The 14,529-nt window shown below is 37.0% G+C and overlaps 1 long non-coding RNA gene across 1 annotated transcript; it reads left to right on the top strand.

The window, feature by feature from the left end:
* The first annotated feature begins 746 nt into the window (after positions 1 to 746).
* LOC127511294 (uncharacterized) lies at positions 747 to 5,067 on the top strand. The gene is made up of 5 exons (XR_007929975.1): positions 747 to 1,481; positions 1,911 to 2,571; positions 2,672 to 2,785; positions 2,881 to 2,958; positions 3,081 to 5,067. It is a non-coding gene; the product is annotated as an uncharacterized LOC127511294 (long non-coding RNA).
* The last annotated feature ends 9,462 nt before the right edge of the window (positions 5,068 to 14,529 follow it).

Below are 14,529 nucleotides of genomic sequence, written 5' to 3'. Positions count from 1 at the left end.
AAATATAAAATGGCATTTAACAATTTTTTTTTTTACCTTTATTGAATTTAATATTTTAATTTTCACAAGCTTAGCTACTGTATACAGAAATTACAACTGTTTTAACTTTTAACTATTTTTAACTATTATTTTGCATTTTAGACTCATTTTAAGCACAAAGTACGTGTATTATTTTATTTTTATTAATTCATATCCGAGTGTACCTTCACCACGTAGGTGACTTTGTTTCTTCAGTAGAACACAAATTATGATTTTTAACTCCAACCGTTGCTGTCAAATAATGCGTTTAAACGGTAACACCATGTATAAGAGTCAAATAAACACGTTCTATACAAGTCATAAATGGATTCTGATATATTTATTCTTATCATTAAGGCTAGGAGGAGGCTGTCTATGTCATGATTTATGTGCAAAGAAAGTTGTTTCAAGGATCAGATGGGAAAACAGAGACAAAAGGGGTATCTTGGTATATTCAAAAAGAGAAGCCTATCTCGGGAAATGACACTGATATTACACTGATGTACAGGTAAATCCAGAGCTTCAGTGGTCCACGCATTAACAAGAAACCAAACTTTGATGGATCCTGGTAAACCTACTGTGTTAATTTAGTAGAGTTTAAAAAAATATATATATTTCAACAAACAAATGCTTGTAATTTATTCTTCTGGTAAATTAAAATACAATTAGATTATAAACATTTGGGTTTTTTTAAATGTGATTTTTGACTTTTGTCAGGATATAGTTAAAGCATCTCCATGAGGCTCTCATCTCTGAGAAAAATATGTCTGCATCTCACAACTGGACTTCAAGACAAATGGTATCTAAAAAACATTGAACAGAAGCGAGACAAACACTCTTGGATTGCTTGCTCGCCTCAGACAGGGTAGATTTCCTATCTATGATCACTGCAGAGTGAAGGCAGCAGTGATAATGGACTATGACAAAACAATATAACTGTGACAACTGTGATGTGTCATCTTAGCAACACCTTGTTTTGCATAACAGGGAGTGTAAGGTAAGCAAAACGTATTTATGAATACATAAGTCTAAGTCATATGTTAGCTTTTTTTTTTACCCTCAAAGTATTTGTGATTGTGAGCCTCAAAACATGTCTGTAAGTGCGGTACGATGAGTACATCTCATCAACATAAATGGTATGTACTCCATAAAATTGACATATTTAATCCAATTTTTCAATATTCATAATATGATTAATATTGTAACTTATTTGGATTACATTGTAGGTCACTATGACCTGTCTTTGGAGCTGCGTTAAAGGCCACAAATCATGGGACACTTGAGCTGCAGGACATCAAAGAGGATATTTGTGACATTACAAAGTTCAGGTCCATACATCACAGATGAGAAGTGTCATTTTCCACTCCGGAGGAGGAAGCATTTAGTTCTAAATGGTTGTCATGTGACCTCTGACCTGTTTTGTTGAAAGAAAAGAAAACATACACCAAAGTGTACTGTACAAGGTAGATTTTTCAAATGTTCACAAAAATATAATAAAAAAGATGTATTAATAGTTCTCACTAGGATATCTTTTGAGCCTCGACTGAATCTTCATTTTCCTCCTCCAACGAGACTGGCTTATTTGCACCATTCTCGTATATCTTCCACTAAATGTGAATTAAATGTCACATATATCGCACACCCCTACATGTATAGGCTAGTTTGAGATGCATCTGTGCTGCGTATGACATCAAAGTACCACGAGAGCGATTGGAAAGCATAAGGAGTCATTAGCTCTCCAATCGCTCTCGTGGTACTTTGAAGCCTATTATCATTCAAAATACCAGGTAGGCATATTATGGCGTGACATCACAAATTGAACGCTGAACACGACATCAAGCCTGAGAGTATTTGAAGGCTTGAAACTCACTTGTTCATTTTGTAATTTTCAGAGTATTCTGATTTCAACGTGACAAACAGTGTTATCACGGGATAACTAAGTTTGCGACCAAAGAAAACGACTTGTGTGGAGCATGTCCGTGAACAGCAACCCTGTGTACTGCTCAAATACACCACCACCACGGCAGAAAACCATCCTCATCGGCTCGATGAGACGCCTGGTGGTGTGGGGAGATTGATGAACGGAGAAAGGAGGCAGGGAGAGATGAGAAAATGAAGATGTCTGGGAAATTCTGCATTTTTCACAAAAGAGCTGGAAAATACGACCTGGCTCAGGTTAAAGCGGGATCATACTGAAAAATTACTGATGGTATAATCACACATGATGATAGGAGAACTGATTATAGTAGATCCTTCAATTAGCTATACTTCTGATGTTCTTGTGGTCAACATAATTATAAATTATATATCGCTGCATCATGGTCCTGGAACGCCCCTTGCCTTGCATGAACATGCTAAGCTTCATGAAGCTTCAAGGATGAGAGGACAGCAAGGCAGGTTAATGCAGCAGGTCATTCACGTCGCTAACATTTGCTGTGAGCACGGAGGCTTCCATCGAGAACCTGCTGATAAACCAGGACACCTTGGAAGTCAAATGGATTGAGTTCGGGTGTGGTGCGCTCATGAAGGAGTCTGCCTACGAGACCTTCCTTTGTATGTATTTTCAACTATCAATCAGCTCACCGAAACACATCCTATATATAGTCAACATGCTGTGGTAAAGTATTAAGCATCATACAAAATCTCTTTCCAGGCACAAAAGTATGCTGTCCACCAGAGTACCATGTCAATGGCAATCCTTCTGTTTGTAATGGTGTGGGTATTATTGCTCTGACCACAACTTGCTTATGATCAGTGAAGATGAATGGTGCGAACCTGACATGCCAATTTTTTTAAAAAAAAAGCTAATATTAGCTAATAATCAGTTGTCTCTCATATCTTTTTTGCACACAATGCTACCAGATGATTCGTGCTTCTCTGCAGCCTGATCCACAGCAGAGACTTATTCTGGAAGAGATGCAGCTCCATGACTGGATTGAGGTACTAAAAGACTCATTTTAGTCAAATGTTTTTTCATATCATCCTAGACTTTTAGCCAAGTCATAATTGCTCAAAATGTAATGTATTTAGATAAATAATGCGGATATACATTTTTATTTCAGGTCATGGTGTAAGACAATGGAGAACAACAGAAAACAGCTCCATAACAGACACCATTTTGTTTCTGACATCAGTCAGCTTTGCATCTTTCCATCCTAATGAAATTCAGTAATATTTTGGCTAAATAGAGAAAAACAGGCAATATTGTGTCTAAAATGTAGGTCACTTAATATTAATTTCTTTTTAATTAAACTGTTGTATAAAATCAAAATCACATTTGCAAACGTGCTGATATTTGAAAAACCAAAAAAACGTCTTTGTATGATTCCTTAACTATATCATATGATATAAATATAGCCTTAAAAACAAATTCTTAAACAGGGGAATTTTTACATTGCCATTTCAAAATAGTGAATCAGGCAGTGACGGCGTGCATTCAAAACACATGCGCAGTAACCTTTTCAACGGCTCTACGTACTCCTGTATGCAGGCGTGTTTTTCTGGGGGACATACTCGATAATGTCAGATCACACATCATTAAAACAACAATTAAGCTATTATCGTAGACGATATTTATCACAGACTTTAGGGACTTTGATATATATAAAATATAAGTATGTGTGGTGATCAATGTTTGGATGTTATCTGAGAATAAAGTATTACATTTCAAACACTTTATTATACTGAGTGATCCCGTCACTTCAGAAGAATTAGAACCGCTTGATCAAAAATATCAAAAACCTCAAAGTATTGACAGCAGTGCCATCTGCTTGCAAGTAAATTGCCAACAGAACTATCATGTTTTATAACTAAAGAATGTTTTTAAACGAGAGAACTTTTTATTTTTCTAGAAGCATTTCTTATATAAGAATATGTAGTAATTGCTTATTAAAGTATACAAGAGTTTACAAAAACACCAACACCAGACAACAAAACAAAACATTCAAAAATACCAAAAACACACTATTCACAGTCCTAGCGACTACAACCTAAAGTAAGTTTTCAATGTGCAAAGTGAAACGTCCCCTAACTCTTTAAACAAAGAAAAGTGGCTTTAAAGTTTGACCTCAGTGTGGATTTTGAAATACCTGCAATCCATTTTCCTTGAATTTCTACACAAATATTCCAAACACATCTGGTACAGAAATGGCAAAGCTTGTGATTTCAGTCATTTTTGACAAAATGTGTAGTTATTAGAGTATTTTGCCTTAGTTGGCCAGTAAGGGTTTCCACATTTGATTATACCAAGTGTGCAGTGCATAAGGATAGGTGATAAGTTAAAAAATACATGTTTTGGTCATTTCATACCCTTGCCTCAACAGAAGGTGAAGATGCAAAATACAGAAAGAAAAGATATATATCCAGTAAGTGTTTTAAGACTTGAAGTTTAAAAACAAGTGATTTTAAAACCTCAAATCACCAAAAGAGAAGTCTTTCAGTGTGTGTGCCTGCCGTCTGAGAGACGGTTCGAGTGAGGCACATAAGAACTAAAGATTTTTATCTATTTATTTATTTTTTGGGGAAACTTATTGGACTTGAACGGTCAAAAATTTATGTGTGTGTGTGTGTGTGTGTGTATATATATATATCTCGGGGGCGTTTCCTCCGAGGAGGCAAGGGAGGCAGTGCCTCCTCAAAAAAAAATAGGAGAAATTAGTCCATATTACATGAAAAACAACACAAATATTACAAATTATGACATTAAAAAGAGCACAAGTCACTCGTATTTCTTAAGGAACACTGTCCAACAGCGACACCCGCAGGTAAAGTTACAGCAGGAGTCATGCCTCCCTTTGCTCTCATAGAAAACCATAGAAAATCATCAGACCCCCGGTGTGCAGTGGGTTTTGTGGGGGGTAATTGAGAATGAATGGGGGAAAGTCACGTGAGAGGAGGCAATGTCTCCATCGCGCTTTGATTGGATGTAATTGGTTATGATTGGATATGATTGGTTTGTGCAATAAATCCCGCCTCTTGTTGACGTGCACGTTCCGCGCGTCAGTTTGAATGAACAAATGATGGCGTCAATGGGAAGACTAAGTAAACAGATCACCCAGTTAGATATCACTGCTTTATGTCACGTCAAAATGGACTGAAAGCACGATGACTGCAGGTTTTTTTTTTAGTGCAATCAGCTTGATGAAATTAAAAATACAATTCGTGTCTGTGACAGACGGTGTTTACGGAGCATGACTGATGATCCAAAATAGCCTAAGTTGACTATTAAAAAGAAAAACATCAATACACAAATAAAATATATTGTTTAAATTGTTATTGCCTTTAGTTATTATTTTGGAATGAATGTAGAAATGCTTAAAACACTAACTTGATGAGATTGACTTGGTTTTGACAAATATAACATTTATTACAATACATTGTTAATGTAAAATTACAAAATAGAGAATTGTATTTGGTTTTTTTTTTGATGTAATGTAAAGTAATGGAAGATGTGTCAACGTTAAGAATATTGCATGAATTTACATTGATTCATAAAAAATTAAAAAAATGTGCCTCCTCATTTCAGAACATGACTGCACACCACTGATATATATATATATATATATGTCAGCACAATTGAGATAACCCTATTTGTTATGTGTAGTATTTAAGCACTCGTACAATTATTATTTTTTTTTTAATCTATTTTCAAAAAAAGTGGAGTGTTCCTTTAACACCACATCATATGCCAGGTTGTCAATCACCCCCACCCTCAGCAAATATGCCTGTTCATCAATAACCATGGTTATTTATAGGTCTTTGTGTCCTGTTTATTTAAGGATTGAATGTTACATACTTCACTTTGTCACACAATGAATGACACTTTTTAGCTCTCATGGTGTGTGCATTATGTGTGTGAAATGCCTGCTAATTACAATGCTTATTCCAATACCTTATATTTGGCGCTTTTTGCACTTAAATTGGCTTATTCTTACTGCTGACATTAAAAATGATGCATGTGTTTTTCTGAGGATTAAAGTCATTGGTTAATTTATTGGTTGCAGTTTTGGCAGTTTCCAGCTAGACATTTTAGTCATATTTGCTCATTCTCTTTCATGTATTTGCCCTGTTTTGATCCGTTTTCCTGGGAAATCTTTTTATTTTGACATTTTGTTTTGAGAATATATAAATGGTGCTTATCAACCATGATTGTCACGCAATAAAATTCTATCACATTATTTTGGCAGTTTTGGACGGGTTTTTCTTGGAGAGGGAGCGAGTTTCGGTGAGTTCTTGGGCTGGAACGCATTGACCCAATCTGGCAACACTGTCTGCCCATCATTAAGATCACCAAACGAGACATCTTTCTGGTTTAATGGAAAATCAAACGTTATTTTCCATCTAGAATTCAAACAGCACGTCACATTTTGTTTATGACAGTCAGCACAGTAAAATTTCCTTCAAGATGTTTCAGTGTTCCCAATATTATGCATAATCCGTAGATAAAGGTCTGTGTTTTTTTAGTTTGTTTTTTTGTGTTGCTGTTTCTGAATGGCTCTTTTATTTAGAAGGGACTTATTCTGCCATATTGCACATTGCACCTTCTCCCATTCGTAGAAATATGAAGGGACCGTCTTGGTATATCTACAGTCTCTCCGAATCACAGTGAAATATGTCCAAATTTTTTAAATTACTCACTGTTTTTCATTCACACTCCCTGCTGAAATAATGAACTCAACTGCCTTACTGTGACTTTCTGGCTGTATTAACGCACGACGAAGAAGATGAAGATGTAAGACTTTAATAGTATCTTTAACAGGTAAATCCTAACATAGGCAGGCAAGCAGTCACAACCATCACATACACTGAACTGAAACAAGGGAACTTAAATACACAGGTAAATGAGGATAATTAACGAATAACGAATCACATTAGTGTCCATGACAACAGATGACCATGACGTGATTGCAAAACAAACACAAAACACAAACAAAGGGAAACAATATATTGGGATTAGTAAACAAGTTTCAATTTCAGACACAGTCAATGTCACTGTGGAGTTTTGTACTATTTGAACATCACAATGCATTGCTGCACTAGTCTGTTACCATTGTATTCTGAATTTTCCCTTTGGTATCTTATACAGTTTTTTTTTTCACCCCACACAATGTGGACCATCTCACTCCCGCACTACAGATAATAAACACTGAGATGCCATCTAGGGCTGAACTGAGATCCTAAAGGTACAGAAATGAATCTATAATAGAGTACCACCCCACTGAAAAGCCAGTGTACCCTTACAAGTACAAGTTTTCGCTGTTTTTTTCTGACAGTGTAAAATGTTGTTTTCTTTGCAGCTCTACCAACCAAAAAAGGAAGAATCATCCAGCTGTTGCGAAGGTGTGGCCAATGAGCTTCCTATAAAATCAATGGATCTGTGCTGTTGAGCTCAGAGGCTTCTTCTGAGACTCGTCGACCTACAAACCAACATCGCATCCAACATTCAACACCAGCCTGTTGACCGACCAGCTTGCTGACCAAGCAGACCAGCTCTCCAGCTTCAGGTCTGTCTTTGAGTTTGTTGAGGTTTTACTAGTTTACATTACTTTATTTTGCAGACACTTTGTCTAAAGGGACACAAATCAAATACTATCATTTTATACTACCAGTGGCCAGTTGCATAAACTGCTTAGACTAGTAAAGTTAGTCATCTAATTTTTTTCTTCAAGACTGGTCCTAACTTTTTAAGGTCAGTTAAATAAAAAGGTAGATCGGTCTAATTTAAATTGGAAAAGTCTTAACAAAGTAGTTTATGCAACTGGCCCCGAGACTACAGTGTTTTTTTCTACTGCAGAACTCTACTTGTGGTATTACTTTAAATGTTAAATAATGAAAAAGTAAAATAATGTTAATTTCAAAACATGTTATAAAGTGCATCACAAGGCAATAAAACATGATAAATGTGGCAAAGAAAACTTAAATATACAGTAATTATAATAATGGATTTAGGCTCCACACATCTGTTTTAAATAGTTCTTACAAGTTGTGTAAACTAAACTGAAAAACTGAAGTAAACTGGACAGAAGCTCTTGAGTAATTTGGGAATTTGTAAGTTCTATGTATTGTATGTTGGTTAGAATTACAATTCAAAATAAAAGCTTCCCACAAATGAATGCTGCAAATTTACCATTACATGCAACACAATATACACATGGTATTTGCGATAATTTAATACACAAATAAATGCGCAGCCATTCGCATTTTGTTCTCTGCATCGAATACGAACGCGCTGTTGCATCTTTGATAACTTTTGAGACTATTGAGACTATAAGAGCCGTAAAGACCGGTTACACTCACAGTGTGGATGAATCGCATTTGTGTCGAAGACACAAGAACTTGTGCGACGCAGAAACTCTTACAAAGCAAAAACAAACACTCGTTTTTGATCCATTAATGCATCTCTAGCTTATTGTATGATCGTTTGAAGCGCCTGTCAGAGGATGAATAAGGCCGAAGTTCACCTTTCTCCAGTTCTCGTAGCTCTCTTGAGAAAAATGTTTGCTACACACAAACAGTTTCGATGTGTCGGTAGTTGATGGCCAACCGCCCGCAGGCAGTCTAGCCCTGGCAGCATCGCGGGGAAAGCCATGCAACACACCCGAACTTTTACACCACAAAAACAAACACTTGCGACCCATGATGAACGACTCTCTCATCTACGCGATCTAACAGTTTAACATGTCTGTCATTTAAAAGAATCACGTGGTGTCCTGAATAATTAAGAGACGGTGTCTTCTCATAGGATAAGAAAACTCAGTCTCATTAACAATTATGAGACACCGACGCGTCATCGAAATACTATAGCCTGTGACGTGGACACGGTGTAGATTGTACACCCGGAAGATGAAAATAGCGGAAAAAAATCTAAAAATTAACCACTTCCCTCTACTATTAAATCTAACAGATGCTAACATTGTGTTCAATGATGTTCAACACACATACCTCTGTTAAAATCTCAGAAAATGTAGTTTAGGGTTTCATGACCCTTTAAGAATATTTATAAATATAAAATTAAACTATAAACACTGCGTACATATCTGAAACATATTTGTTTAACTACTTGCAGAGAAATTTTTTATTTTCTTGCAACTCTGCAGGAAGGTAGCCCTCCAGGAGCAGGGTTGGACACCCCTGTTCTACCGTAAAATGAGCTGTGTGAACCTCTGCAAGAAAATATCTAGTTAAAAATGGAAAGATGTAGTCAACAAAAAGGGGCCCAGAGGGCCTATAAGGGTCTTCCCTAGGGGCCCCGGTCCTGGAATGAGATTTCTACTGGCCCTCCCACCACCCACAACTGACCCCTCACTCATCACCCCGGAATTCACAATAATGCATTGACCAGTACAGGGAGCCCAGATTACCTTGAAACACCATTCATTGTCAATACTGTGGATAATCCTTTTTTTATACCCAAAACAGGCAATGTGTACTGGGAGATACATACATTTCAAAATTCGGAAAATAACAGAATGAGCAACATAAAACTTAATTTTCTTTTTCAACATCTTAAGACAATGCTCAAAATTATTATTAGCAGTTGTTTTGCATTTTTTTCCTGAAAAAAGTACGGTTAATATACATTTATTCTTCACAAAATCTGAATGTCCTGCACCAATGGCGCCCATGTTGTGTTTAGGTCAGGCTGACTAATTGATCACAGAAAACTTGAAACAAATCATGTGACCAGCATACACAAGACCGATCAGGCTATGATTAATGATAAAAGGATTTGATAAAAATCTTACCCACTCTACAAATCAATGCTCTAACCGTAGAAATGAAATAGTAGTGACCTTTTTTGGTAACTGTAAGAATGCAGCAGTGCACCGATTATTCCACAGTAAACAGGCTCTTAAATAGCGCTATTGCTAAATTTACAGTACCACACCAAACATAGTGGCCAAAACTGATGTGCAAAGGGTTTTTTTTTAAAATGACCCTACAATTCTGCTTAAACCATCAGTTTATTTTTATATTATTTAAATGTTTTAAAATATGAGGGAAGAATAAAACTCTAAACTAAGCAAAGGTATTTATTTGACAATTTTTGGCAAAAAAAAAAGAGGGTAAACTACAGCTACTGGTTTAAAAAATAAAATTTAAAAAAAAAAAGCCCAGAAAAAAAGCACACATTGACTACAACATAATCATTTTTTTATATTTCATTGGTTCTCTCTTGTTTTTGCATGTTCATAATTTCTTTGTATGACAGCCTGGCCTAAAATAATTTGAAATTTCATTATCACACATGGAACAAGTGACGATATTCTTATATCTTTTAACACATTTTTAAAAATATTTGAATTAAGGTTGAAGATGTCAATTTTCATATGGCTGGATCACTGACTTTCCAATTGACCATCAAACAACAAGCCACTTTCAGACTGTGGGCTTCCCTGGAGTTGTTGGAGCCGTTGATGAACTCATGACACACCATTGCTCCAGTTGTAAATGAGGAAACATTTATCAATAGAAAAAGATTCCACGCCATCAACACTAATTCAGCCAATCAGAATGTAGTGGTCCTTCGCTTGAGAGGATTCCAGAGAACGCAGTCGTGTAAACTTTGGTTCTGACCAAACATTAGTTCCAAAGCAAAACGGAGAAGAGGTGGATAATTGCCGTGGCGGGTTTCCCAATAATATACGACGTGTGTCCGTTTGCGTACGGGGGCATAAATAAGAAGAATGATGCGTGGACCAAGATGTCTGACATTGTTTGCATGCTATGTCTGAAATTGCATATCTGTATGCCTATACGTTTACTATATAAATATATTATTACTATATAAATATATAGCTGTATGCACTATATATTTAAGCCTAATGAAATTTAAGTCAAGCGGAGGACTTCTACATCCGATTGGTTGACCGTTACTTTGACGCTCCTGTCGGCGGCGGTGTGAATGCACAGTTAGTTCACAACACTTAAGTCAGCACTTAAGAATCAGTCTTAGACTTCACTAAAAGTTGCTTTTAGCTTTTTTATTAAAGTCTCCTACTCTTAGAAAAATCCTACTTTTTACTAAAAATTTTTAACACGTAAGTCAAAGCTTAAGCTTAAGTTTTTTTGATAATTATTTTGTATTGCTTTTTTGTTGTTGTTGAGAACAGAAGAACACCTCACATTAAACAACAACAACAAAAAAAGTACAAAGGTTGCCATACATTACATATAAACCATTAGGAATAACAAAGTTTGTCAAACAGTACATCTTCCCCCGGTTTCACAGACAAGGCTTAAGCTAGTCCCAGACTAAAATGCATGTTTGAGCTGTTTTTACTGAAAAGAAACTTGTACTGACAGATCTTCAAATATGTCAGATATGTCATATGCCGAGAATTCCGGGCCAAGAACGGTTTGTAATCGTGCCGTACCAGGCTTCAGTGGAAACACAACTAGAACCGTTCTTTACTATTCTAAGACCGCTCGGCCCGACGGTGGAAAAGCGGCTCTTTTAGTTCAATATATCCATAAACATTTATATACACTTACATATACAATCATCTAAACCACGTTAACCACGCCGACACGTCCGTCAACCCCAGAGGGTTAACAGGTGCCCACTTTACATTAAGGTGCACCTTCACAAGTTATTAACATTTATAACTCATGAGTAAATAGTAGAGCGCAGTTTGAATGTTTGCCGGTTGCCACCTCCTTCTTCCCTTATGTAAGAACTGGTGTTACAACATGTCTGTCCGTAAGCCTTTGCACTTTTTTGCTTGTTCACGTGACAATTTGTAGGCCTCGCGGCATTTACGACAGCTTGTAACGTACTATTTCCTGCATGCGAAATGAAGAGAAAGCAGAAGAAAATGGGTAAATGTCAGTTCAGTAACAGTTGCAAGTTCATTCTTTATGTGCGTAGGGGTGTGTGATAAGCATAGTCTCGTAATTATTGTTTTAACGATGTGCGAGCTGAAAGTGAGTTTGTCACTCACGCTTTCACTGCGTGATGTACGCAGTAATATGCCCTCAAAATTCAAGATACACGCACTGTAAAAAGTAATACGCTATATCTACTCTATAAAATTTTGGCAGCTGATTACAAGCAATATTATTAATTAAATTCAACAAATAGAATTGAGTTAGAATTAATCAAATTAATTCTTCAGATGTCAACCATTTAAAATGAGCAAAATTGAAACAAAAATATCTGAATAACAGACAGAACTCTTTATTTTTTATTGTCAACATTGAAGACACCTGATGATAAAAAGCAGAATCACTGAAGGAAAGAGAAACACAAGAATTAACAGAGGTTTAGATGTTGATGTTGATTTTATTGAAAATGTTTGGTTACCATTATGGTGGTCAGTGTTTCGTTTAGTTGGGCAGTTTGTGGTTTTTGTAATGGTGTTTGCTAATTTTACACATTTTAAATGGTTGACATTTAAGGGATTAAATTGATTAATTCTAACTCAATTCTTATGTTCAATTTAATTAATAATATTGCTTGTAATCTGTTGCTACAATTTTATTGCAACAGACAAATGTTTTTGTTGTACTGACTGAATTCGCGGTTTGACGACGAATGAATCAGTCGTTTGAACAAATCGGTTGAATGAATGACTCACTCATTAAGACAGTGACTTGCTGCCCCCTACTGGCAGTTTAGTTTCATATTTAAAGTTCATTTTAATTAAAAAGTTAAAATTAGAAATAACTTCATATTTGAATATTTAATTAAATTTATGTAGACAAATTGTAAATGCCGCATCTGTGTCACCTCTGCATTGCAAAGATGGATTTTGTTGATAATGATTTAATTTGATTGGTAATAACAGCCCTATACTGTGCTATTATTCTAACTGAATTTAATTTGAATGTTAGAATTTGACATAAAAGGTAATGCATACATCCAATAAGTTTAGAAAAATACAGGGTGTGCAATATTGCACACCCTTAATGTAGGCCTATAGAATTAATTTTTATTTCTTCAGGTCTTAAAAAGCCTTAAATTTGACTTTAAAAAATGTGCAACAACCCTGAGGTAAAATGGCCTGTCATGTAGAGCGCTGTATGGATACTGCTCTATGTTGCGATAAAATATCAGGAGTTGAAATCTGTTCATATGTTGAAGAATTGTAAAGGGGTTACACAACAGGTCTCTTTTTGAAGGTTGCTACCTGTCACGTTTGAGCACGCTGAGGCAGAAGATGAACTCAAATGAGGGTTTATTGGCAGAGGAGGTCGTGATGTGAGAAAACGGCTTCTCATTTCTGTAGATTCCTGTGGATAGAATCTCATCAAAACGTTAGATAATAAAGTACGTCACATCATTTATGATAAATGGTCCTAAGCTCAGCCCCCTTCTGTCCTCACCTTCTGATGGACAGTTTATAAAGAGCAGCAGAATGCATGAGCTTCTTCACTTTTCTTACAGCACAGGAGTGCTGAACATTTTCTCTGCACAGGAATGAAATCAGGTTCTGTTTCTTTGTACTGTAGTTATAATAATGCAATTCTATTTGTTTTTAGTTACTTTGCATAACTGTTAAATACTGACCAATGATTACTGTTTTATTGTAACAGATTATCCTGAATAATGGGTGTCACAGTTTCAGTCGAGAATCAGACTCCTTATACCTGGTATTTTGCCACTCAGGACAAGGGGGTAAGAACTTTTGGTGCATTCACTACACACGATTGTTTATGCACTTCTATATTCTAAATCCTGTTTCATAGTTATTTTTCCCTAGTTAGCATTTCCTCTGATTAGCCAGATAATAACTTAAAGCATGACATAACATCTCGCAACAATATCAGTTTGTTCTTTATGTGTTATCTTAATCTGTAACACTTTCGAATACTGTTCTGTCATGAAACCCTAAAACACATTTTTTTGAGATGTTAACAGATATGTACAGGTTGCACATCACTGAAAACAACAATATTACTCATTATGTTGGGGGGGGGAAGGGTATCTGTGGGTGGGAAAGATGGGGGTGGGCTAGGAGACCCTCCGGTGTATGCTGTATAGATGAGGCGAAATACGAAATACGGAAATCCACAATATAAGGGCTTTAATCATATAGAAGGACAGAACGACAGCTTTACACACATGTAGCAAACAATATAACGGACAAGGAGTGCAGGGAGTGAGTCCAACTTAAAGGGAGTGCTGACGAGGACAACAGGTGCTGGGAATCCGGGGAGATGGCGGGAAGACTGATGAGGGAAGTGCAAACAGGAGTGCGGAACAGGAGGATTCTGGGAAACGGATTCCGGGAAGGCGTGGATGTGACATTACCTCCCCCTCCCTGGGGAGGGGGGGTGGGCGCCCTGGAGACCTACAGGCAGGTGCGGGGGGAGCAGGCGGGTGCGGAGGTCTCCAGGGCGGGTCAGAAGCCGTGGGCGGCCACAGCAGGTCAGGAGCCAGGGAAGGCCACGGCGGGTCAGGAGCCAGGGAAGGCCACGGCGGGTCAGGAGCCTTGGCAGGCCACGGCGGGTCAGGAGCCAGGGAAGGCCACGGCGGGTCAGGAGCCTTGGCAGGCCACGGCGGGTCAG

Source organism: Ctenopharyngodon idella, chromosome 4 (assembly GCF_019924925.1).
Source record: "Ctenopharyngodon idella isolate HZGC_01 chromosome 4, HZGC01, whole genome shotgun sequence".
Taxonomy (NCBI): Eukaryota; Metazoa; Chordata; class Actinopteri; order Cypriniformes; family Xenocyprididae; genus Ctenopharyngodon; species Ctenopharyngodon idella.
The sequence above is the reverse complement of the archived record's forward strand: the minus strand, read 5'-3'. Positions and strand labels throughout refer to the sequence as shown.